Genomic DNA, 16,467 nt, shown 5'->3' on the forward strand with positions numbered 1-16,467 from the left:
TCTTTTTTTTAGATATCATTTGAGGTGAAGGAAGGATTCCTCTCTGGACTAGTGTATTACCTGCATTTGTAATATGCATGGAAAGTTATGACATGTCTCTCTTCATATCCTTCTGAGTAAAACATCTCAAGTCATTTAGTCCCACTTGTATCATTACTGTCATACTCATATTTGTAGTGAGTTAAGGTCCTTAGTTTCTTTTTAATGCTAGAGTTCTGGCACCTGAAAGACAATTCATATAGTAACCTCCTTGTACAGCCTTGTGAGTGATGAGTCCAGTGTGCCTGACAAGAGTCACCTATCACTAAAGTATTTATATTTTCGCTGTGATTCAAAGTGATAGAGTTGGAGTATTTTGATCATTGTGACTCTTAATGAAAAGTATGCATGACGCAGAGGAATGATTTGCTGAGACTTAATCTTACATCAGAGGCTTTGGGAGTGATTGTTTTACAGCTTCAGCATAAGACACTTTATGTGTTTGGAAAAGGACTGTGGTGGGACAAATATCAGAAAATTTAAATTCATATGCTTCCTACCCAAAAGGTTTATATAAAATGACTGACAGATCAAATTAATAAAGCAAACCAGGTAAAACCCATGATAAATGATGAGACTGTCAGTTCTTGAAGATGTATTACAAACCATTAATGATTATTTTCCATGTTTAATTTTTAAAATATATTTAGAAGAAAATTGTTTTATGAATGTTTAAACAGTAGCATTAAAAATAAATTATCAAAAGAACATTCCAAAAAGGTAATGAAAGATACTATTTGCAAAATCAAAGAGCAGGTGACAAAGCTTAAAAATAAGGCAACGGGGCTACCAAGATGGCTGCACATTGAGTAACAGCTTAATTTTTGCTCTCCCAGTGTGAAAATAGAAACCTAGCAGAGAAAGCCAGTGGACCTAGATTTCTGGGTAAATTTCAATAACTGGCTAATAAGTGCACTGTATGGATGCCAGAAAAAAGAAATACAGAGGACCTGAAGGAAAATTAGCTACAGAAGGTGACCAAAAAAACACTGACTAGGAAAAGTACCACAGCTGTTCAGCCTAAAGCAGTTCAAGCTTCAGACATGACGTCCAGTAAAGTATAAAAATGCGAAAGTGTAAAATAACTGCACACAGACCTGACTAAAATAAATGAAACACTGATGAAGTATATTAACTTGAACAATAAAAGACTAGAAAACATAGAATAAGCTTAAACAGATATTCACATAAGGTGATAAAACTCAGAGGCCAAAATGAAGAAAAGACTGGTTGAATATGAGGCTGCTCAAGAAGAGATTTTCAAAAAACAATAGAATTAGAGGACAAATCAAGTATGGAAAATGTGAAGTTTTCTACTATACCTGAGAAGCTAGAAGAAACGGACTGTAATAATTTTATGAAAGCACAAATAAGCAACTGGACTAGTATGCCACAGAAGGAATTGTTAATTGAAAGGGCACATCATGTGTATGTTCCAAACTTGGCTATGAGAAAACAACCTAGACCTTTAATAGTAAAGATGCAGTCTTAGCAGGAGGAGTTGATTCTGACAAAACTGTGACAGAAAGACAAAGTACTAAAAGTGGGAGACATCAGAGTGTTTATGGAGAATGACTACTTGTAAACCAGGTAGAAGACGAGTAAATGTATTCCATTATTCAGGGAATGTCGAGAAGCAGGCATGAGATTGACTGCTGTACCCAGCTATCTTCAAAATATTTTCCCTAGAAGAACAAAATAATTTTTTGATGAAGTACATGCTGAGGATGAAATACAAAAGGTTTATCTGACAAAAAGTGAGTTGTGAAACAGGAACAGATTCTGCTTATTGTTTTTCTGGTAATAAAGACCACAGAAAGACTGTGTTAGTGAAACCTTTTCCAGTGATTCAACAGAAAATGCTTGAGAGAGGGGAAAAAAGCACAAGAGTTGACTAGAGGAATTGAGAGCACGTTAGAAATAAAGTGGAGATGGTATTTGGAAGATGGAGATCAACAGGAATAGAACAAGAAAATCTGAAAGTATTGGATTTTGTAAAACTTGCAGGGGACTATAAATTATATGCCCTACTTCTTGTCATTAATGTTGGGAGAATAACATCAGTAACTTGGAAATTGACAAATGTGGGATTACAAAGCAGTAATTATATTTGTGAAGCATGACAGAACAAGAAAATCTGGAAATATTGGGCTTTTTTGGACTTGTAGGGAACTGTAAAGCATATACCCTACTTCATGTCATTAATATTAAAGAAAATACTCAGGAGAGAGGAAGAGGAGGGAGAAAGTTAACTCTAAGTAAAAGTTTTTTTCTTAGTAGTGCTATTTAAATAATGCATGGTTTTCTTTGCATGTTATAAGTAACATTTTGTCAGTTATTTTTAAGTGTAATGGGGGTGCTCCTGTTGTTTCTTTCTCCCTTCTCTATCTCCTCTTCATTTTTTAAAAAATGTAGGCACTGCAATGTAAAAATACATTTGGTTAAAAATCCATGATAAAAGAAAAATTTGTGTGCTTTTTCTCATTCTTGCATAGGGAATGACTGGGTTAAGGCCATTAGCTTAATATAGTAACATTTTAAGAGAAAGCAAATAAATGAAAACAACTATTGAGTATTTTATAAGGCTTTTTTTCTAGTAAATAACTTTTTTTTTCTAGTAAATAATTTTGTCTGGTTCTCGTGTATCTAGCACAATCTGATAGAGACATGGCTTGGAGAAAATATTTTCTGAAAGCATTCAAGTGTTTTCCCAGCTGAGAGCACTGTAGAGGGAGGGTAAGACAAAACTAGACAACATTTAATAGAACCACAGGCTGTACCATACATCTTAGCATGAATAACCTTTCTTTTAGGTTATCTCTAGTTTGTGTGTGTCACTGTCAGTTTGGAACATTTGTTCCTATTAGCAGGGTAAAACTTCATTATTTATTTTTATTTAACATTTGTTTACCAGGAAAGTCTGACTGGGACAGAGCCCATTTTCAGCAGAGGCTTAGAGAGAAACATTCCAGAGGCATGTCTTTAGAATATGGGAGGAAACTGGAGCACCCAGAGGAAAACCCACATGAAAGCAGGGAAGATGTGCAGACTCAGCACAGAAGACACCCCAGCCAAGAATTAAACCAGAGAACCTCTTACTGTTAGGCAACAATACTAACCACTGCTGTGTGTTAAGTTAATAGGTTTTAGGAGTATGTTTGTATTTTCATTTGAGGGTTTTCAATAAAACAAAAAAGTTTTGTAAGATGTGACAAAGGCTTAAATGGAGATGACAAAAAACAACTGTATAAAAGATTAACCTGACAAAACAGTACATGCATTTAACACAAAAGCCGGAACTAGACATTTAAAAAAAAAAGCTTGTACATAAAAGAAAGGAATAATTTTTCAAGAATATGATGCTTTCTGTAATGTCTTTAAACATTAATGGTCTCACAGATATAAAAAAGAAAGAGTAGTGAACTATATTAAAAAGAAATTTACAGTGCAAATAGCTAGGCTACAGGAGACACACTTGGAAAGAACTGAACATGTGAATGTGATAAAGGTTTTCAGGATGGTTATTCAGTGGAATACCTGGGCAAATGAAGAGAGAGTACTTATATTAATTGCAAGAAGAGATCTAATAGTGATAGAACAGGGTTAAAAAGACAATAATGATAGATTTGTAGTACTAAGGGGCTTACTGGCAAGGGAGGAGATTACACTGGCATATATTTATATTCCACCAAAAACTGCTGTAATGGAGTTTAAGAAAATTCTGGGAGAATTGATCAGCTTTCAGCAAGGAATATTATTTATAGGTAGGGACTGGAATTTGATTTACAACAGTGAAAATGTGTCTGGGGGGGGCAAAAGCTAAAATGTAACAAAGGAGGATAGATTTTTAAAGAAATTTATGAAAATATTTGGTATGGAAGATGTGAATTCAGTACTAACAGTTCGGGATGAATTTACTTATTTCCTAAGATACAAAAACTGTGCTAGGCTAGACATACTTTACATTCATTCACAGGAACATGTGCATTTAATTGAAGGTGTTGTTATGCACCCAATAACTATTCCAGGTCATGCACCAATAATTAAAATAAAAACAGGGTAATGAAATAAAAATGAGACACTGGCACTATTCTTACCTGTTGAAAAGAGAGGAATTTAAGGAATGGGTAGTGGATATTATTCAGGAGCTATTACAGAAGATAAAAATTTTCCTCTGAAAATATAGCTAGGGAGTGGGATAAAACTAAAGTGGAGTTTAAAAATAGGGCTGCAAAAACGAAAGGGTGATATGGTTAAGAAGTAGTAAGAATTATTTAGAGGTACTGACGATTGTTAAAGTACTGCAAAATAGGGAGAGTCTCACAAAACAAGAGGAGGAGCAACTGCAGAATGCTAAACAGAAAAAGGGGTTACCTCAATAATATATATGAGTTTAGAAAGATTGCTGTCAAGCAGCTGTTTTTGATAGTAACTCTAGAGCACAAAAACTTTTAGCACAACATCTCGGGCAACAGAAAGTAGAAAGGGCTGTCACCAAGCTTAGGGAGCCTATAGATAACAAGGGATCAAGTAGAAGTATTATAAATGTTTTGGAAATTCTATGAAAGTCTGTATAAACAGAGAAATATGGAAATCAAGAAAAGATACAAATGGAAATGTTTATAGAAGAATTAAATATGCCAAGGTTAGATGTAGAGGAGGCTCAGTCATTAACAGGATAGGAGGAAATGAGATAAAAATGGTGATACATCACCAATCCACAGGAAAGTCCCCAAGAATTGATGGTATTCCTGTGGAAATTTGGCAGGTAGGAGGGAAAAAACTGATAATGACCTGGAAGGTTTTATTTAGCAGTATTTTATTTATTTATTTAACATTTGTTGACAGGGAAAGTCTGACTAGGACAGAGCCTGTTTTCATCGGAGGCCTGGGGAGAAACACTCCAATGCATGTCTTTGGAATGTGGGAGGAGACCAAAGTACCTGGAGAAAAGCCACGCAAATGAATGGAGGACATGCAGGCTCTGCACAGAAGGCACCCCAGCCGAGAATCAAACTGCAGAACCTTTTGCTGTGAGGCGACGTTAACAGCTGCAACACTGCACCACCCATTTTAAAATGAGAAGTTGTTCAAACATCCTGGAAGAAAGTGGTATTAGCTGTAATACCTGAATAGGGTAAAGAGCCATCAGATCCAGCTTCATACAGGCCCATTTCAATACTAAATCATGATTATAAAGTGTTTGTCCATAATGGCTAAAAGAATGGCAGAATTGATGTCAAAATTGAAAGATATGGATCAATGTGGTTTTGTGGAGGGGAGGCAAATATTTGACAACATTAACAGAACACTGATGATCCAGAGAGAAGCAGAATTTAAGAAAATACCACTATTTTTGGTGGGTCCTGATGCAGAGAAATTTGACAGAGTAAGCTGGGACTTTGAGCAGAGAAGTGGAAACATTTGCATTCCCTGATAAAATTATAAGGTTGATTAAGAGGATATATCAAGGATATATGAGGGATTGGAGGCAAAAATTTAAGGGGTCTTCTCTGATATTTTTTGGTATTTGATATTTATTTGCATTAGATTTAGAACCATTGGCAAAGAAAATAAGAGACTCAGAAATTCAAGGATATAATTGGTATAGTAGTTAAGGAAAGCTAGCTGTATTTGCAGATGATATTATTTTATACCTGATAAAACTAGAAAAGGACTTTACAGTGTTAGGGAACATATTGAGACGGTTCCAAATATTTTCTGGATACAAAATTAATTAAGCTAAAACAAAGGCAATAGCAGTAAATTATGTACCCACATACAAACTGGTCCAGCAATATCCATATTTATGGGAACATGATGGTGAATTTAGGAATATGGAGTAATTATTCCAGCTACTTGCATATAACAGAAAAGATGGAACTAGACAGCTAAGAATATGTGGGAAGAGACTAAAAAGATAATACAAAAACTGAATAAATGAAGCTCTGTTATATGGATATCAATAGTAAGATACAAACAGGTAAAATATTTTTAGTCCGTTTAGTCTTATACACAGGTCAGGTATATTTTTATCAACCAGTGGAGAAGTTGTAGATAGCAGTTAATAAAGAGCTAAAGGATTTTATCTTGGAGGGGAAGATGGCAAGTATCAATCAGGATAAGCTTATTCTTCCAATAGAAGATGGATTACTCCATTTGAAAGGTTATTTCAGAGCAGCACAGTTAAAGCTGCTATACATAGCACAAGCAGAAAACTATTATTCAAAGTGCAAAGAGATGCTGATGAAACGGGAGAAGCTCGAGAAACAAGGAGAGACTGGGATTTTTGATGCAGACCTTTGAGGAGAATAACAGTAATCATACATAATATTATATTCATAAAGTAGTAGAAAGCCTTCCAAAAATTAAGCCAACACTGGAATGGAGAAAATAGATTCTGCCAGTAGGGAAGACTGCAGTTAGGGACACCGGCAATAGGCAGGAGGGGGCTAGAATTTATTGGAGAAAACTGACAAAGGAACCAAGGTATTGGGCGCAAATAACTATGGAGATAAAGGTAATAGAATGGGAAGACGCCAAGAACTTATTTGGACTACAGGTTAGAGATTGCCTTCCCTATCAAGGTTTAATATCAGAGTATGGGCAAAGAGAAAGAAATAGGGGGGTCCTGAATGAAAGACCAGCACTGGTAGAGTTTTAGTAGAATCTGGAACAGAAGTTGCCATTAAGAAAGGAGTAATTATTAGAGTATATAAAATATTGCATAACTATAAGAATCAGTCATAGGGGGTTAGAAAGGCTTGGGAAAAGAGACTGGATAAGCACTTCACAAAGAAACCATGGAGAGGTATGTGTACGTCTCCCAAATATGCAACAAAGTGTAGAAAATTTAGGATCTTTGCTTGGAAGTGTTTACATAAGTATTTTTATACCTCATGTAGACTCCATAGAATTTTTCCTCCCGTAGACAGCAAATGTTGGAGATGTGATGAGGAAGAAAGAGTTAACTGGGAACACATTTTCTGAGAATGTAATGACTTGGCAGACTTTAAATATCCCCTGCAGACTGCTCTGTGAGAGATATTGGGTGAGCAAAGTGGTGAAACCAAGGAAATTATTTTCTTGAGCTACGATACAGAATTAGAATTGCCTAGACATGGTATGGTCTTACTAAGTCTAATGATGGCTGCCAAAAAAGCAGTTACTAGGAAATGGAAATCAGAGTCTAAACCAACTTTACTAGAAGTAGTGAAGATAGTAACAGAGGTAAAACAGCTGGAATTGGGATCTTTAGAAAATGGTTCTTTAGAAAAGGGTAGGTGGTAATTACATAGGAAAAAAATGGGGATTTTATGATTAATACATGCAGAGGAGGATTGAGGTTTAAAAGAAGGCAGGATTTGAATGATCTATATAATGTTTGACTGACAATGACTGGATATATTCTAAGTGATGTATAATGTTTGAAGCTACAGTTGTGTCAGCAATGCTTGTAATGTATATTGTTTGCAAATGGGAAAAATAAGGCACTGGATCAATATGGTATAAGGTAGGAAATGTATAAACTCATTGCTATAATTATTAAATTTATTTGGAAGTGTGTCTGTTAAAACAATTGAAATACTGCCGTCATTGAAATGCTGTTTAATATATCCCATATGAAAGCAGGATAAAGACCCTAAAAGATGTTCTTCATATAGGCCTATCTCATTAGTAAATGTCAATTGCAAGTTTGTGTATAACTTACAGATTAAATGATTCAGTTAAAATCTGATACAAAAGATCAAAGGGGCTTTGTCTATGGAAAAACTCGAGATAATTTAAGAAAACTAGTATCGATCATTGACTATGCTTATGTGTAAAATAAGACCAAATTAAGTATTATAAGCTTAGATTAGGAAAAGGCCTTTGATATGGTTAACTAGAAATATCTTTTTAAATCAGTGGAAATGTATAGGTTCTCAGGGGAATTTATTGCTCTGTTAAACATCTATGGAGATTCAGCAGTTTATATTAAGATAGACTCCTTTTTATCCAATGGGTTGGGTATTAAAAAGGAGAACTAAACAGGGGTGCCCTTTCTCTCATTTATTTACTCTTACTGTTAAACCATTTGCTGAATTCATTAGAAATAATAGTTGAATTTAAAATTAATGAATCCTTCTAAAATTTGTTTATTTACAGATGACCTCTTGCTGTCACTGGGGATGTGTTCATGCTGATAAACCAGTATATAACTAATAATTTCCTAAATAGTTTTTGCTACTATATTCTCAAACAAATATTTAGGAAAATTCATGTATGACTACTTAGATAATATTAATGAGAATTAAAGACTCCGATAGAATTACTTTTTTTTCATTTTAAGGATAGATATTAAAATGCTTATTTCTACAGTGCATTATATAAGAGCCAGAAATTAAAAAAAACAAAGTGGATTATGATTGAAACTGTAATCGTGATAATATAAATAACAATGATAAATTAGTGACAACTACAATCCACTCTGCTACAGGCCCCATGAAGGAGCTCAGTGTCTCTCCAACCTAACACCACTCTTAAGTATTCAACTGTGGTACCACCTTTATCATTCTTATAAGAAAAGCGCAGTCTGGGTCTGAACTGTCTGCAAACAGCTAAAGTTAACTTTGAACCTAACACCACTCTTAAGTATTCAACTGCGGTACCACCTTTATCATTCTTATAAGAAAAGCGCAGTCCGGGTCTGAACTGTCTGCAAACAGCTAAAGTTAACTTTGAGTGTGTCTACCTGTTTGAGCCAATATTCATTTCCCCTGGAAAGCACTCTGCTTTGGCTTGTAAGCAGCCCCCCCCCCCCCACACACACACACACACACTCATCTTCCACTTTCTCTGTTATTCCCTTCTATTAGCAAATAGTATACATAACTGATCAATACTGTGTGTTTGTTAATTTAAACTGAGACCACAGTAGCCTACTGATACAAGGTTATCCTGTTTTTCCACCTGGGAAATGGTTAAGAAATGACTTACAGTTTCAGAGCAGTCCTTGGTCAATTGTGATTGTTTCTTAAACACAGACTTGTCTTTGCTTTGGCTCATTAGCAGCAGTGCAAAGAACTGCCTGCTCACACCCTTGTTCTCCCTTTCACCTTCCCTGTTTATTACCTTAAGACAATCCCAAAGTTAATAAATATTACCTGTGGCAGGCACTATTTTTACAACTACAACCACCCATGTCACTATCATATGTTCATTTATCAGTTAACTCTGTTATCTGATTGTTTCCAGCCCCCTCATAAGAGCAACTAGCCCCCTCATAAGAGCAACTAACAGGGTCTCTACCCGCTTCGCTCCCCACCCTGCCCCCCTATTCCCTCCCGCCTCCAGTGGTCCCACCTTTATTACACTCACAAACCCCTCCCATCTTTCCAGTAGCCAACCACAGCACTAACCCAACACTACCTCCTCCATCTTCCCACTACTGTCACACCTCCTCAACTAACATGTACAAGTATACCTTACCTATGCTCATGGCATGCACTCCCCTTGCATATCTTACATCCTACCAAAGCTCCATCATTCCCCCACTCAACCACTACCACTGTACTACTACTCACACCACCACTCATGTCTCACCCTCACTCAGCTCCCCTCCCACCAACTCAAGAAACATCCCTATGCACCCCCCACATATTCTACCAACTATATTACTCAAACATAAAGCATCCCTGCAACTTTACACAGTAACCCTCCCGCCATACCTATTACCCAAAGAGCACAATCATAAAGTTTCCCTTATAAACAAACACATTCAAAAACTGAGAAAACTAATAACCTCATGCATATCTAAACTAGCCCTAAGTGGAGATATCCACCCCAACCCTGGCCCTACCATCTCCAACCCCAATCCTCATAATCAGACTAGAAACCACAACGTCTCCCATATTACAGCCACTAGAAAGCCAAGTGACTTCCTTCTACTAAGCCTAAATATTAGAAGTATATCCAGCAAAGTCCATGAACTCCATGCCACCATAGACTTGTACTCCCCAGATATAGTCATCCTGACAGAAACCTGGCTAAAACCTCACATTGCCAGTGAGCAAATACTCCCCACAGGTTATAGCATACTAAGAGTAGACCGGCTAAACAAGAAAGGAGGCGGTGTAGCTATAATATTTAAACGGCATCTAAACATCCAGATCTTAAAATCATCAGCTCCACAAATAGGCATTGAAGAAATAATATATACCAACCTCAAAATAAACCAAAACAAAACCATCAACATAATTGGATGCTACTTCCCACCTGGCCAAAACATCCCTCCACTAGAAAACCTCCTCAGCTGGTCTACCCACCATCTCCCCCAAGAAACTATAATTTTAGGTGATTTCAATATTGACTGGCAATCCTAATCTGGCAACCATCCAACCCATCATTTAAACCTTCATGGCTTCACCCAACTAGTCCAGTCGCCAACCAGGATAAATAAAAACTCCAGCAAGCACACTACCCTGGACTGGATACTAGTCAGTAAGAGCCCCTAGTCATATATAACAGGCTGCTTATCAGATAGCTTCAGTGATCACTCCCCAACATTCCTACTCAAAAAATACCTATACCAAGCTAAACCTGTCATCTACCATCAAATACATAAAAAACTAAACTTTAACCCACTCACATTCATCTCATCCCTCAGAGAATGTAACTGGCATCCTCTAAAGTACCTCAGTCTTGATGACGCAGTTGAATTTTTTAATACTGCCTTCCTGAGCATCCTTAATTACCATGCCCCCATAAGACTTTCCAGAATCAAAGCACAACCCTCCCCATGGCTACAGAAAACCACTAAGTTAGAAATGAAAAACAGGGATAAAGCGTGGGAGCACTAGTGCAAAACCAAAACCCCCTCAACTAGACAGAAATTCCTAGAACTACGCAATAGAGTCAAAAAGCTAATAAAACAGGACAAATTCCAATACTAGCAGTCTGCCCTAGACTCCTCTCAACACAGCCCCAAACAATTCTGGTCCTCCATAAACTCCATCCTCCACCCAGATAAAGTCAGTCCCCCTCCTCCTAACATCCCTCACTCCTCAGAAAATATTGCTACCTCATTCAACACACACTTCACACAAACCATACTATCACTAGCTAAACAACACAATCCCCCTCCCCTTCAACCCACACCTTCAACTAGTAATCTCCCCACTGCCTTCTCTTTTTCTCCTGTACCTACCTCCAACATAAAAAAAACTCCTAACTAAACTTAAGCTCACCAGATTAGCAGCAGACAGCCTCCCAAGTGAATACCTGCAAATCGCAGCTGATGCTCTGGCCTACCCTGTATCCATCTTGATTAACCGATCTCTGTCAGAAAGTTACATTCCCACACTGTGGAAAGTATCACACATAATTCCCTTCCACAAAGGCTGAACCTCCACAGAACTAACCAATTACCGCCCGATAGCTATTCTCTCTCCACTCTCCAAAATACTAGAGAGATGCATACACCCTCAGGTCTCAGACTACCTCCTTACTACCAACCTCCTTTCCAATACTCAGCATAGTTTCCGACCAAACCATAGCACCACCATTGCCTTACTCTCCTTTACTAACACTATCCTTCAGCATAAAAACAATGGCTATCTCTCCTCTGCTACTTTCCTAGACCTATCTAAAGCATTTGACATGGTCCCACACAAAACAACTTATCTCTGTCCTCAATAACCTATCCTTCTCACAATCGGTCACCAACTGGTTTCAGAGTTACCTGTCTGACCGCTAACAATCCATTGTATGGCAGAATGACACATCTCCCCAACTACCTGTCTCCATAGGGGTTCCCCAAGGATCCATCCTTGGACCCCTACTCTTCTCTATTTTCATCAATAATCTAGCCTCTGCCACCAAACATGGCACACTCATACAATACGCAGATGACTCAACCATCATCTGCTCAGCCCAGTCCCTACCCAAACTGCAAAAAGTCACACAGGAAGCCTTTTCCTCTGTTGAAACTTGGTTATCCGATGCCCAATTAATACTCAACCCAAACAAAACTAAACTACTCATCTTCCAACCCACCAAACATACTCAAAACAACTCTGTTTAACATCACAGCAAAAGACAACACCACTATATACCCAACTGAACACACCAAATTGCTAGGAGTGGAAATAGACAATAAACTAAAATTTCACACTCACATATCCTTGACCATAAAAAAAGTCCACAAAAAACTAGGAGCGCTATACAGAAATAAGCAACTTCTCACCAAAGCAGCAAAGATTTCAATAGCAAATTCCCACCTTATCTTCACCCTACTTTATGCCTGTCCAATATATACCAACCTAAGGCAATGCGATTTAATTTAAACAAGCTAGAGACCTGCTACAACAAAATCACCAAATTCGCCACAGGGGCATCCTACCGTAGTCACCACTGTCTCTCACTTGCTGAACTGGGCTGGCTTGAACTCCCTCACCTCCTTCAATATCAACTCTCACTTGCCCACAAACTAGTAAATCATCCACTAAATGTCCCATCCCTCCAGAATCTACTCCAACCCTATCGCACCACCAGACCACTAAGATCCAGCAACAAAAATCACTTGCAGATCACTAAAGCCAATAACTCTGCTGGTGAAGCACTATTCTCTTACACCATAGCCAAATTATGGAACTCCCTCCCACCCACAATTACCTCCATACCATCATGCACCCACTTCAAAACTTTACTAAAAGCGCACCTTAAAACATGCTGGCTATGCCCTTGCAACTCCCACTCTAATATCACCCTCCCCATCCAACCATTACCTTTCTTTCCACTCCACTAACTACCTTGATTATAGCAAGCTCAGATGCTCATAAGCCTAGTACTTATTATACAGCAGGAACTTCTTCTTGTAACATTTGTTAATGTCTGTTATGTACTTCACAGATAGAGTCTAGTTGTCTACTGTTGTACTGTGTTCTTCATCTGTAAATATGTTGTAAGTAATTGCTATATAAATTGTTAATCGCAATGTAATCCAATGTTACTACTGTCTGTTTATTTTAAGTGTGGAGCTTTTCTCCCCGGGCCTCCACTGAAAATGGACCTACGTCCAGTTGGACACTCCTGGTCAACAAATATAAATAAATAAATAAAATAAATGTAAAGATTTAATTTTGAGATTGATAGGCACTACCTCTTTTAGCACTTAGTGAGGAGTGTTGACATAGACATATTTGAGTAGTGTTATTACCCCATATAAAATAACTAAAATGTTTAAGTCAAATTTTTCATGTTAACGATGTAAAAATGACTGAAAACTGATTGGTGTCCTATTTGATAGTGTGAAAGAAATTGAAAAACATTAGGGAAGATTTTCAAAACTTTGAGGTGTGTGGTCTGTAAGATTTGTTGTGTCTGAATCTGATATCCACTAATGCTCCAATTCCTTCTTGCATAGGGCTTAAACAATTTTCTTTGATGTGGAGTTTACTAGCAGCAGCAAGGAAAGTAATTACTCTGAACTGGAAAATGAGTCTGCTCTGATTTTCAAGCCGTTATTTCTGTGAGGTCAAATGGGGAAAAAGAAGACTTATGATAACTGATAAAAAATTGTCAGTTATAAGAGAAATTTAAAATGAACCAACTATGTCAGAAGGAAAAGCAAAGTATGACTCAATATATTTGCAGTAGTTTTGGAATATTACTGTAAATATTGGATGTATTCATGTACATTCTGGTGATCAGGTTGGAGCTGGAGATTTGTGCTGTATTATTGCTAACTGCATTATTACATAGTGAAATGTAAGAACTGTTCTGTTACAGAATCAAAGAAACTAACATCGCTGTCAGACCTGTTGTACAGAATTTTAGTTTAATGACATATCTCAGGAGTTTGCTAGGCTGTAGTGGTCCTGGGTCAAAAATAAGGAATTTACTTCAAGCCAAAACAATATTAGACCAAGTCAGCTTGAGCAGTGTTTTGTCTATAGTCATGGAGAGAATCATTCTGGATATATTGCCAAGCTGAGACAAGCGACTTACTTCTGTTAGATATAGTATGATATATAAATTTTTAAGGGGAGATTTTTGCAGCATTCTTTGAAGAGATAGACAGCACCTGGTAAACTACTCGCAATGAACCATTTTTCTCTTGGCATGTGGCACTATTCCATGTAACAAAATCTGACAAAGACATTAAATGATACTCAGTACAACAGAATGAAGTAAATCAGAGTGAGTATTTATGTGTCATGATGGGAGTTACCAGTTGTGTTCAAGAAGGCTCTCTATTGGCACTACATCTTTTTGGACTATTCTCAGATATAAATGTGGGATGTAGGCTATGGGAAATCAAATGTAATTTATTTCATTACTTAATTTTGTTAACCAAGTTAGTTCATCTGGGCAGGGTCAGTTTTTGGGGTGAGACCTGAAGTGGTATTAACAGTGAAGAGTAAATTTTGCTATGACATGAGTGCAGTTCTACAATTATATGCAAAAGAATTTCCAAGATTGCAATTCTGAGCAGAGAAAGTGGAGATGAGAAGTTGGAGGTGCATTTTGACTTAAGAATAGATGCAGGTGACTGAGATGGCCCAAGGATCTGGTCATCTGGTCACAGGTTTTTTTTAACTGAGCCAAAACTACTATGTTATAGATTCATGCAGTGGGAAATATAGCTGTAGAGATCACATTGAACATGTGTCACTTACACTAGAATTCTCAAGTGAATATGAAAGTTCTTGTGTGAGGAGGTTTAGATAGATTTGTGGAGTTTGGAATGGATATACCTGAGGGGAAAACAGTGGTCCAATAGATGCTTGTTGAGTCGATTATTGCTTGCAGCAAGATATGATGAGGGCATTGTGAGAGATGGAGCTCAGTGTATGTATGCTGATCTGGCGACCATCTGTGTTTCTTTACAGGGAATGAAGTCAACAAGGGCAAAGAGGACTGGAGGTAAATGCATAGTTTGCAGGAGCAGCAAGTGATAGTTCATTGATGAAGCAAGCACAAAAGAAGAGAATCTGGTACATTTTTGCTGCACAAAAGAGGTTCCTGATAGATATTTCTTCTGGGTGCAAGTACTTAAGCTGCATCGCTTGTTTGATGCAAATCTAAGAGCAATTATTCACTTCGGTGTGCAACCATTTGTTCATTTTTTACTTTTCTGTAGTGATGTACTGAACTATAAAAATAAATAAAATTTTCTAATGGCTAATCTAAAATGTCTTGGGCAAATTGCAGGGTACAGAATTTGGACTTTGTTAAAAAAATTAGAGTATTTGCATGCTTTAGATTTCCAGTGATAGAGGGAGATTAGGTAAATGGGAATTTTCTAAATTTTGTGAAATTGTGGAATGTATTAAAAAAAAAATTAGCAAGGTGAAATATGTCTGGGGGTTGAGAAGTAGGTTAGACTCTGTGTGTATGTATGAGGCAATATGATGGTGCATTTTCCTAGAGTGATTAGTCTAATGATATCAGAGGAACAGTTTATGATGGTGCCCAAAGTCAGTGCTACATTTACAGGGAATAAGATCCTTTGGTAAGAGTATGTAATAAATTAAAAAACTGTGATAAAGTAGGATAGAGGAAAACTAGTTATAAAAAATGGAATATAGAAAATGTGAAAAAATAAGTCATTTTGTTTGACTGTGAAGAAAAAGCTGACATTTCAGACTTTGATCAAGAAAGAGAGATTGACATTCAAAATAAAGAATAGATGTAATATAAGGAAGTTGAAGAGGAAGGGTGAGTGAGGTTAGGAAAGTGATGCAGAATTAGAATAGGCTAATAGGTGTTTATTGTTACAGTCTGGGTTGGAAGGATGAGGATGATAATAAGGATGGAGGATTGTAAAATAGGAGAAAAGGCAAGTAAAAAAAGTAGAGACTAGCAATAAGAAACATTTAAAAGATGGAGGATAACGGGATAATTTTTCTATAAATGTGAGCAGTATTAAGAATGCTTATGGAACATTTATAGTGGATCACCCTACAAAATGTGATCTATTTTATATATTGTATGGTTTATATCTAAAATTGAGACGAATAGTATGTTAAAATGGTGATTCAGTAGGGAAGAATATTAAGACGTCCTTCTATTCTCATGTTGCAGTATTCATACTGTGGGATTCTCTGCCTCAGGCGACCCCAACGTCGGCTCCTATACAAAAGCTTTCAGCCTGGTTGCTGCAGGTGCGTGGGATGTCACACATAGGGTCATAAACCAGGGGCCTTAAATGTGATGTCTGCATGCACAGACCTCAGAACTTTTGTGCCACAGTCGAACGTCAGATTGATCGCATCGCTCCTCTTTACCAAGACGTCTCAAGTAAAGTATCCCGTTGGGGATTTCTTACTGATATTGTTGCTTGAAGCTTGGTTAGCTGACTTTTACTTTAGCCGATGTCAGCTAAGAAAGTTAAATGTCGATGCAGATGTCAAATTCTGCATAAAAACACCAACACCATTGTGT

At 37.2% G+C, this 16,467-nt stretch overlaps 1 protein-coding gene across 4 annotated transcripts in view; it reads left to right on the forward strand.

Annotated features, from left to right (window-relative positions):
• Window positions 1-16,467, forward strand: part of SPPL2A (signal peptide peptidase like 2A) — a 1,262,472-nt gene that overhangs the window by 562,963 nt on the left and 683,042 nt on the right. The window lies entirely within an intron of this gene.

This window comes from Protopterus annectens, chromosome 7.part0 (assembly GCF_019279795.1).
Source record: "Protopterus annectens isolate FY-2018-M chromosome 7.part0, PAN1.0, whole genome shotgun sequence".
NCBI lineage: Eukaryota > Metazoa > Chordata > Ceratodontiformes > Protopteridae > Protopterus > Protopterus annectens.